General features: G+C 38.7%; 1 long non-coding RNA gene across 1 annotated transcript; it reads right to left on the bottom strand.

Annotated features, from left to right (window-relative positions):
* Positions 1 to 1,969: 1,969 nt before the first annotated feature.
* Positions 1,970 to 4,943, bottom strand: LOC147914775 (uncharacterized). The gene is made up of 3 exons (XR_015554891.1): positions 4,748 to 4,943; positions 2,983 to 3,083; positions 1,970 to 2,589 (listed from the first exon to the last, which is right to left on the bottom strand). It is a non-coding gene; the product is annotated as an uncharacterized LOC147914775 (long non-coding RNA).
* Between the last annotated feature and the right edge of the window lie 5,050 nt (positions 4,944 to 9,993).

The following is a 9,993-nucleotide window of genomic DNA, read 5'->3' as shown; positions in this document are numbered from 1 at the left end:
AATGAAGCATTAAGTAGAAATCACTGACCCTGGAGAACTAACTCTTATTGGCACCGAAGGGAGAAGATGCTTCTCACTAGCATCCAGACCCAGAAGGGCTGTGACTGTCAGTTGCCACTTTCTCAGATGGACTAGTGTTTTCAGTCAAAATTTTTTTTCATATCCCTACACTGCCACATCTCATCTGGTTTTTCCATGTCTCCTCACGTAAAAGAATCTTTTGACTGGAAACAAAAGGCTCCCAAATCCTTTTTTTCCTTTACCAGATCTAAAATGAAACAAAATTATTATGGAAAGCAAGAGAGAGCACCGAGAAAGAATCAAACCTTTAATTTTTACTTTTAAACTTTCACATAAGTCTCGATTTGGGGGTTCTTACAAGGATTAGAGGTACCTGAAAATTGCAGAGGGAAATGTAGAATTCCTAGACTGACAAGAAATACATACTCCTTGCCAAAAATTTCTTCAGAAAAATGAAAACTAATTCTGAAATTTCCCAAAACCTAGAAGCATGATTCTGATGGCAACTAACCCAAACATAAAAATCTTTCAGTTGCCCCATAATTAATATTATTTCTTCAGGACGGGTGCTCAAACTAAATGAAATAATTATTTAGGTTCAGGTTATAAAATATTTCAATGTTCTGATTTAGTTCTGGTGTATTAGTTTAAAAAAAACCAAAACACATGAGCTTAGGTCTGGCTCAAACAAGTTCCCTAGGTTTTCTTTGAAATGGTTTAAGTTCGGTTCACAGTTTAGTTAAAAAATAACAGCAAAGTCAGGTTCATATCAGATTTAGCAAACCTTGCAGTTTCTTAGGGATTGAAAGGTGTTTGGGTCAAATCTTGGCCTCAGAGGCCTGGGAGATTCGTGGGGGTGGGCACAAATCAAGAGACAGCGAGCTGAGTTTTATCCAGTGCTTCTTAAGTAAGAGATGAAAAGGGAGTGGTGGTCTGCTTTGTGAGAAGGAAAAGACACGCTCCAGTCCCCTGCAATTCAACCTGAGAAGTCACGGAACTGTGAACCTTGAGCTCCTGGCAGGTGAACCAGTAGAGGGTAGGGGCTGGGTAGAGGAGGAAGGATGATGGTCAGTGTCCCCACACAGGCCAATTTCTTCTCTTTACAATCCCTCCCACTTTACCAAGGCCAGTCTCCCAAGAGGCATACCCATTTCTGCTGCCAGGAAGAGTCTTCTCTCACCCTACCACCTCTTCCTTGCCTAACTTGTCTTAAATGGCACTTCTCAGACAGGCTTCCCTGATCCTCACTTTTGAAGTTAGATCCCCATATTATGCATGCTCACGTCTCCCTTTATTTTTCCTTCATTGCCTTCACAAATACTTGTGTGGTTATTGCTCATGGTTGGTTTCCTTCATTAGACTGTTTGCTCCATGAAGTTAAGAAAAATTAAGTGTCTTTTAATCTTCTATTCCCAGCCCCAAAGCAGAGGGTTTGCTACATAGTAGATGCCCAATAAATAGGCAACACTCTGCTTACAAATGTCAATCCCATCTATTAATTGTTTTTTCCATCTTTAAGTCCTATTTTACATTCTAAATACTCTTAGATGAGTTACATCGTTAGTAGTTAGCAGAAATAATAAAAGCTATCACTTATTGAGAACTTAATATGTGCTGGATATAGGAATAAAGACACAACAGACATCATTTCATGTAATCTTCTCAACACTGTGAAGTGCATAAAATTATTATTTCTATGTTATAGGTGAAGAAGTCAAGGCTGGATTAAGCCAAGGGGCAAGGCATATCTTGGTGTGGAGTTGGGAAAGAGGAGTTGGTGAGGAGTGGGGAGGGAAAGGTCAAAGAGATATAGTGAAGATAAGAGTGCGCCAACAAACATTCCTTATGTCATAATCCCCCCAGAGTTAGCCCTGTCTGTGCCACTTAATACAACACATAGCTCATATGTGTTGCTGCTATCTGCAGCATTAAACAAATATTCCATAGTTGAATCCCTTTTCCTGGTGTTCAAAGAAATGAGAAAAGAGCAGATCAAAGGAAAATGATGAAAAGAGATTTGACTCTGTGGCCTTTATTGTTTAGTATCTATTAAATATGTTCTTTCCTTTTGTGTCTAAAACATTATGGCTAAGACATGGGTGGTCAGAATAGATAAGTCTCTGGCCCTCTTCCAACCCTGTGATTCTACAATTCTATGTTGCCATAATAATTTCCCCTATATTCTGTCAATGAGTTCTTACTTCCTTCAGACTGAAAATTTTTTTAGCAACTGAAGTTGGTCCTGACAAGATCTAAAATGCCTAAACTGATGGTGTCTCCAAGATATTTTTTTAACCTCTATTTATATACCACGAAGATAAATAAGTAGGAATTTGGCAATTAACAAGTTAATTGGGTCAGCTGTGACAGCCACACTTTTTTGGCATCTTGTTCCCATCCTTGAAGCCATGATGAGAAGGGGCTCCTCTGGGGTTTGTCATGTAGCACTTTAACTCTTCAGTGACAACTGGTGGGCCCACAAGTCTGCAGAACACACCTCTCTCCTGCAGCTCAGCATCTCTCTCCTCCTCTTCTCTTTATTTCCGTCATTTCTAGAGTTCTGTAAAACTGCATTGAGAAAGCACTGTTTGAAAGATTGACAATTATATATTTTATTGTCTTATAACTTTTTAAGAATGGGGGGTTCTGTTAGTGAAAGGAGATTTAGAAGTGTCTCAGAGGGTTTTGACCAATTGGACTGTAATTATTTGGGCATAACTTGAAATTGTTGGATTAGAGACAGATTTGAGGCATGAAGACATTTGAGAAATAATAATGGTAAATTCAGATATTTGTGTGGAGGTGGAAAAAGATGTTCTCTTTGGGCAAGACCCATAACTCCTGGATTTTCTAATTTTTATGCAAAAAAATGTGAGGACAAAAGGTACCTTGTTCAGGTGAAGATGTACCTGGAGGAAGACAGACCCCAAGACTCTCCTACTTCCATCTCAGTTCACTTACCTATCCCCACAGGGAAACAGGAAAGCATAAAGCATGGTCTTCCTTGGGCCATATAGCGATCTCTCCCTTCTCATTTTGCAGTATTTTCCTCTTGTAAATCTCTAATTATTTAAAGTGATATGTTTTAGTAAAAGAAGAAAAAGAAAGGAAGTGATAATAATACAAAGATATTACATCATCATATCTGATTTTACATGAACTTTGAAGAAGAAAAATCCATAAATGTGCCAAAGGAAAAGGTAAATGAATGAATGGCTTTCATTTTGGCCATCATTACAGCAAACACACACACAAACCCACATATACATGCACAAAGAATGGAGGAGAACAATGAATTAGAACAGAAAAAAACGTGAGACAAATCCACAATATTAAATTCAATAAAAGAATCCAACAAACCAGAGCTTTAGGCTTAAGTGAGCTTCTTTAAATATTTTTATTTCATTATTAATATTTTATCAAAAAATAATAGTTTTAGCACAAATTCCACTTTTCAAAGCTCGCATGGCTCTGACACTGAAGTTATCTTGTTTGGCATTAGAATAGCTCATGTCTACATTAAAGCTGGAATCTTAGAAGTGACATAAACAGGCCTTTTTCTATAAAGATAAAAGGCTAAGCTTTAAAGGATTTTATATTTATAGATAAATGTTTCCATAGTAATCAGTACTATAAAACTTGCTGGTGTCAGCAGTCCTTTGCATACAAAAATGTCTCATATTAAAATGAGCTAGATTCAGAGAATCAAATGTTGATTCTTTTACCTTAAAAAAAACTTTTGTGAGAAGACCAGAAATCTTTTTTAATTTTGTTGGAAACCACTCTACTTTTGGTCACATGTACCACGTACTCCCATGGAACACACAAGGGTTGAAGGCCTGACCTTTGAAGGCAGCATGGACCATGATGAAAAGTAATTTAAAACAACACACTCATTATTACATCCTCAGATGATGAGCTTGGAGCTATGCATTTTAGATTTTCCCAGTGTCTGAGGTCAGTTTTGTTTTAGGAAGAAAGAAAGTTCAGAAAGAGGGAAAACAAAGAAGTTCAGAAGGAGGCAAGATTAAAAAGAAAAGAATACAACTATATTGCTTTAATAATAGAGTCAGAAATGCATGGGATAGATATCACTCAGAAATAGTACAAAACAGGTAAGAAATCTGCTTTTAACATTTATGGCTATCTCAACAGAAGTAGAAACATATGTTTACCAAAAGACATGAGCAAGAATGTTTATAGCAGCCCTATTCATGATAGCCTAAAACTGGAAACTATCCAAGGGTCTCCCAACAATAGAACAAAAAAGTAAGTTGAGGTGTGTTTATAAATGAAATATTCTAAAACGAGAATGAATAAACTATTGCTATATGCAAATACATAGACATAATGTTGAGCCAAAAAAGGCAGGCACACAGAAAAACTATATACTGTATGATTTCATTAATGTAGAGTCAAAAAATGAACAGAACTAATCTATGGGTTAGAAGTCAAGAGCGTGATTCCCTTGGGAGAAGGCAGTGACTAGGAGGGGGAAAATGGAGGTTTCTGGAGCCCTGGTAATATTTTCTTTCTTAATCTGGGTATTGGTTACATTGGTGTATTCATTTTGTGAAAATTTGTCAAGCTGTACGTTCATGATTTATGCACTTTTTTGCATGTATATCATACTTTAATAAAAAGGAAAAAATACAACCTTGAGATGGTCTGAGCATTTTTCAATAAATATACATAAATGCTTCCATTGTGATCAGCTCAGTTTTACCTGTCCTGGATGCCTCTTCATTTCTATTTCTCTTGGCCAGCAACCATCTGACACTCATAAAAGATTACTTTCATAAGGCGAAGTATCTGGGAGCATGGGCGCACACTTCCAACCCCAGTTACCCACATTTTTATGATATCTCTGAAGACACAGATTCAGTTGTTCAGCTGCCCCAAAGCCTTCGAAGTCTGGGACTCTGCTGGGGAAAAAACAAACAAACAATTTTTAAATAAATAATGAAGCTATGTTGTGTTAAGCCCCCACCAAGAGGGTTGAGTACAGGCAGGGAAGAGTACTTGGATTTCAAAAGGGCTGCCCCCGGCTGCCCATAGGCTCTGACGGGACAGACCATGCTATACTCTGAGGGATAGGCAGGTGTAGGCGGGAAAATGACTCTGCTGACTTTCTCAACAGAAGACTTTAGTTTGTCCTGCTCACGGGTTTCAATGTGGCACTTAAGGGTCTGATAAATGAAAAATTAATTGAGAACTTTTAAAAACCTTTCATTCCAGGAATTTATACTATTCATTCTGTACCACTCTTGACTGAAAGGAATACTCCTTTTTTTTTTTTTTTTTAAATTCTTCAGAATGAGAAGCAGCTGGCTATGAAGAGGAAGTGGTGAGGGGCAGTGGTAAAGAATGTAGGCACCAGAGCCTCTAAGTGACTGTATGACCTCAGGCATAATACATCATCTCCTTAGCTGTGAAATGAGGATGATGATAGAACATTCCTTACATGATGGCTGTAAGGACCAAGTGAGACAAGAGTAGAGTCAGCAGGTCATTATATTCTGGCAAAAGCACAGAAAGCACTCAATAAATATTAGCTATTGTTACTATTGGATTATTGCTTTTGAGAAACTTTCAACTTAAAACCTGGAGTTTTCTATTGTGCAGGGTTTATAAAAAAATGGAATCCTGGTTGCCCATATTAGAAGGTGGCCATATATCATGTATAATCTTCAAATAACCACAGGTACGCTGGCAATTCTTCTCACTGGTGAACCCTCGGTTATGGAGTAGTTATGTGTGTCGGAGGCTTGTTTCCAAAAAGACCACAGGAAAGAAGCCTTTCAAACCTCAGCTTTTCCTTTGTTTCTCACTTCATTTCTTTGGTCTCTCCTATTCTTCACTCTTATCCCTTCACTTTCCCTCTCTGTGCTTGCTTTCTGGTGTTGGCATAAGTTTAGGAGTCAGGTTGCTGTGGGACTAACAGGCTAAACTTACACTGAAGGCGTTAGTTGTGAAAGGAAGGACAAAATAGGGGACCAAATGAAGGGACTGTGTATCGGCAGGATTCATTCGTGTGCAGACATAATACTTTTGGGCGGTCTCCTGAGAGGAGCTGCATGGCAATTTTGCTTCCTGTATTCAAATATATTTAATAGCCCTCATTGCATTTCTAATCATGTTGCTCATAAGGGAATTTCTACCCTGAGATATGACAGAGAGGCACAACAGGCGTAAGGAATAAATATTGGCAAAACAAAGAGTAAAATATTTTACCTGCAATGCTGGCCTTCACCTTTGACAAAAGCAAAACAAAACCAAAAACAAACAAAAACAAAAAACTGAATGTGGCCAAAAGTTTCCTTAGGATCCAAGAAAATGCTAATCGCTAGGCTGGCAGTCTTTCCAATATTTCTTTTTTCTTTTTTTTTTTTTGTGAGGAAGATCAGCCCTGAGCTAACATCCATGCTAATCCTCCTCTTTTTGCTGAGGAAGACTGGCTCTGAGCTAACATCTATTGCCAATCCTCCTCCATTTTTTTTTCCCCCAAAGCCCCAGTAGATAGCTGTACGTTATCGTTGCACATCCTTCTAGTTGCTGTATGTGGGACGCGGCCTCAGCATGGCTGGAGAAGCGGTGCGTCGGTGCGCGCCCGGGATCTGAACCCGGGCCGCCAGTAGCAGAGCACGCGCACTTAACCGCTAAGCCACGGGGCCGGCCCTCCAATATTTCTTTTTCACTTCTTTCTCCATTTCCCTTTCTCAAGTAAAATAAGAAATACGAGTGCCAGAGTTTCATAAAAAGTAAGTTGTTTTTTCCTTTCCTTTTTTTTTTTTTTTTAGCCACATATTGGTAGGAGACCAGGTAAGCAGGACAAGATTTCGATTCTTTGGTTTTGTATCATGAAGCAATCTAGGTAATTTAGATCCATACTCTGATTTGCCTGTATCTATGAAAATTAACAAATTGTAGAGGTAGGGTCATGATTTCCCGCTATGGCTCTTCATGATTGAACCATGGCATGAAATTGCTTAGCTAAAAAAGACCGCATTGCATTTTCAGGCATGTCTTTCAACACATATGTTGAGTTCATGGCTCATGGGCTCCTGAAATCTTACTGCGCCTTGAACCAGTGGTACCCCCCCAAATCCTTATCACAGAGGTGAAACTTGCTGCAAGCCAAACTGATTTTCTAAAATGGTGGCAATACCTGGACATACAAGAACATACAGTTAAAATTTGAATTTGGAAGAAATTCCATGAGATGAAACTGGGGCTAACGTTATAGAAATAAGCAGATAGAATAAATGACCTAATGATAGCTTCACTGGGCAGCTTCATTGTCTGAATATAGATGACTCACACAAAAGAAACAGCTATAAACTTAAAGATGGAGTGAGCAAAAGTAGAGAAAGATGAAGATCTTCTGCACACAAGCCAAACCATGCTTTCTGCAGCATTCTATGTCCATGCTACACAGGTAGTAACACGGTAGTAACACCACACTGAAGAACACTGAAATGTCCAGCTGTGGACCACTAAGACTCACACATTGTGGCAGATTAATATTTCGATATATTGTTTCCCCATGAGTATTTTCTTTTACTGCTTGTTCTTTTTCTCATTCAGGCACCTTCCCATGCCACAAGAAAGGTAATGCAAAGAAAAAAAAAAAAGGATCAAACTTTTGGCTTTAGAAAGCTTCAAAGTCTAGGTTAGAAATTGTGGTAGTAGTTGTATAACTCTACAAATATACTAAAAACTGTTGAATTGTACACTGAAAACGGATGAGTTGTGTGGTCTCAGAATTATATCTCAATAAAGTTGTTTTGAGAAAAGGTTACAAAGCTTAGATCAGGCCCTAAACCACAGATTTGGAAGAAGAGAAAGAACCAGGCTACCCTGCTCTCCAACTAAATAAATATTTTTCTGACTTGAGAAAGAGAGGAGTCCCAAGTACAGGGTTTATGATGCAGAGTGCTTGAGAAAGGCGCCTCCCGGTTTGTCCACCTCCCTAACCACAGGCCAACTCTTAGGAGGAAGTGGGCAGAAATTCCCAGACAGAGTTGAGGAATGTGAGAACAGAGAGAAATCTGCTTTCCGCTTTCCTGTAGCCCAAGACTCCAGAGCAGAAAGGCCTATACAAGGGTCCAGGCACTTGGCAGTGAGACAGCCTCATGGAGTTTGCTGCAAACCCGGAGTGGTATAACATCAGTGGAATGTTTCCCAGTATCCAAGAGAAGCTCAGATATTGTACGAAAAGCTCAGGAACTAGAAGGGACAAGGAGTTGATAGCAGTAATGTGGGTGGACTAATGACCAAAGCCCAGATAACAATGAGGGTGCCTCAGCAGATGACAACATGGATAAACCTCAACGAAGAGGAGCACATCTTCACTTTCACCCCCACATCTTGGCACTATATAATCCCTCTAGATCTTAAAAACAATCCCAAAGCTAATGGAGGATACCCTGAATTGACTAAGAGTATGTTTTTTGCCTTTTGTCCAAATGAAGGATCAACTTCAGTTTTAAACAAATAAAGTTACAGCGACTGAGCTCTGAGTTTGGAGATTGAAATTTTCTCTAATATAGGGTTATTTTAAAATCAGCATATGAAATCATGAGAGCCTGAGATCCTGAATGCCACAAGCTATAGTGGGCTGGTTTTTACAGAGGGTGGAGAGAGATTTTTCTGCCGTGGATGCCCCTTGAGGCAGATTAACTGGGCATTCCAGACTCAGAAGGGAAGAATCAGGAAATTAAAGATACGTTTACATTTTCTTTTTAAGAAATACTGTATATGTAATATACAATATTGAGAAATACTATAGTTGAATTACTTTCTCAATAATGATCTATCCTTCCCTGAAAGGTTACACTACAATGACATCAAGTCATTTCATGGGTTGAGTTATTCTATTAAACTCTGAACAATCTGTTTAGAATGGCTTTGAGTTAGAAAAGGAAAAGTACATTAGAATGTTGATTATAGGTTTTTTCCATATGAGTCATATTACAAACTGCCATTCAATTTATCCATGTGTGCTCTTGGTTCTTTCTCTTCTTCAATCTCAAGTGCTACTTCTTGATTCCTTCAGCTGTACTTTCTTATGAAAAACAGGTCAATGCTATCAGAAAACATACATGCTTGGTATCTGCCATCAATGAAATCACATCTCTTTCCTGCAATTACCTGATTTTTCTGCTCTCCTTCATATCTGAGTCTCTCAAAAGAATGACCTATGTACATTGCTCTCCACTTCCTCACCTCCCATCTATACTTTAATTTTCTGCAATCTGATTTCTGCTTCAAGCACTTTCAAAGGAGGGGCATGACCACTTGTTAACATCACTAAAGACCTCCACGATTCCCAATTCAATGGACTCTTTGCTATCCTCAACATCTGCAATTGTTCAGCAGTATTTGTTTATAGGTAAATACTGACTCTGTCTTGAAGTTACTCTTTACTTGGCTTTGGAAATACCACATCGTTTTGATTTTTCTGTTAATTTCCTGGGTGTTCCTTCCCATTCTCTTTTGCTGGATCCTTCTCCTATAACTAATGTCTAAATAGAACTCAAGGCTCAAGTGGGAAGGCTCCTATCTTTTCTAAATAATATACTCAGAGGTCTCATTACTTCCGTGGGTTTAAATGCCAGTTTAATCTTGATGACTCCAAAATGTTACCTCGCTTCTGAGCTACATACTCACATACAACATTGCTTATTTAAATAGGATACCTTGCAGATATTTCAAACTTAACAAATCTGAAGTGGAATTCTTGATTTCCCCCTCAAACTGGTTCTTCCATCATAAGCTCCAGTCTTTTCCTTCTCAGTAAATGGCACCACCAACCACTCAGTTGCTCATGTGTCATCTAGCTGTCATCTTGATTTTTCCTTTTTCTCATGCCCTACATCCACATAACAGGAGGTCTTGTCAAGTCTATCTCCAGAATACATCTTAATCAGGTTGTTCTTCTACATCTTTTCTGCCCCCACCTTAGACTAG

Source organism: Ceratotherium simum, chromosome 17 (genome assembly GCF_057802395.1).
Source record: "Ceratotherium simum simum isolate JZ-2026a chromosome 17, ASM5780239v1, whole genome shotgun sequence".
NCBI lineage: Eukaryota > Metazoa > Chordata > Mammalia > Perissodactyla > Rhinocerotidae > Ceratotherium > Ceratotherium simum.
The sequence above is the reverse complement of the archived record's forward strand: the minus strand, read 5'-3'. Positions and strand labels throughout refer to the sequence as shown.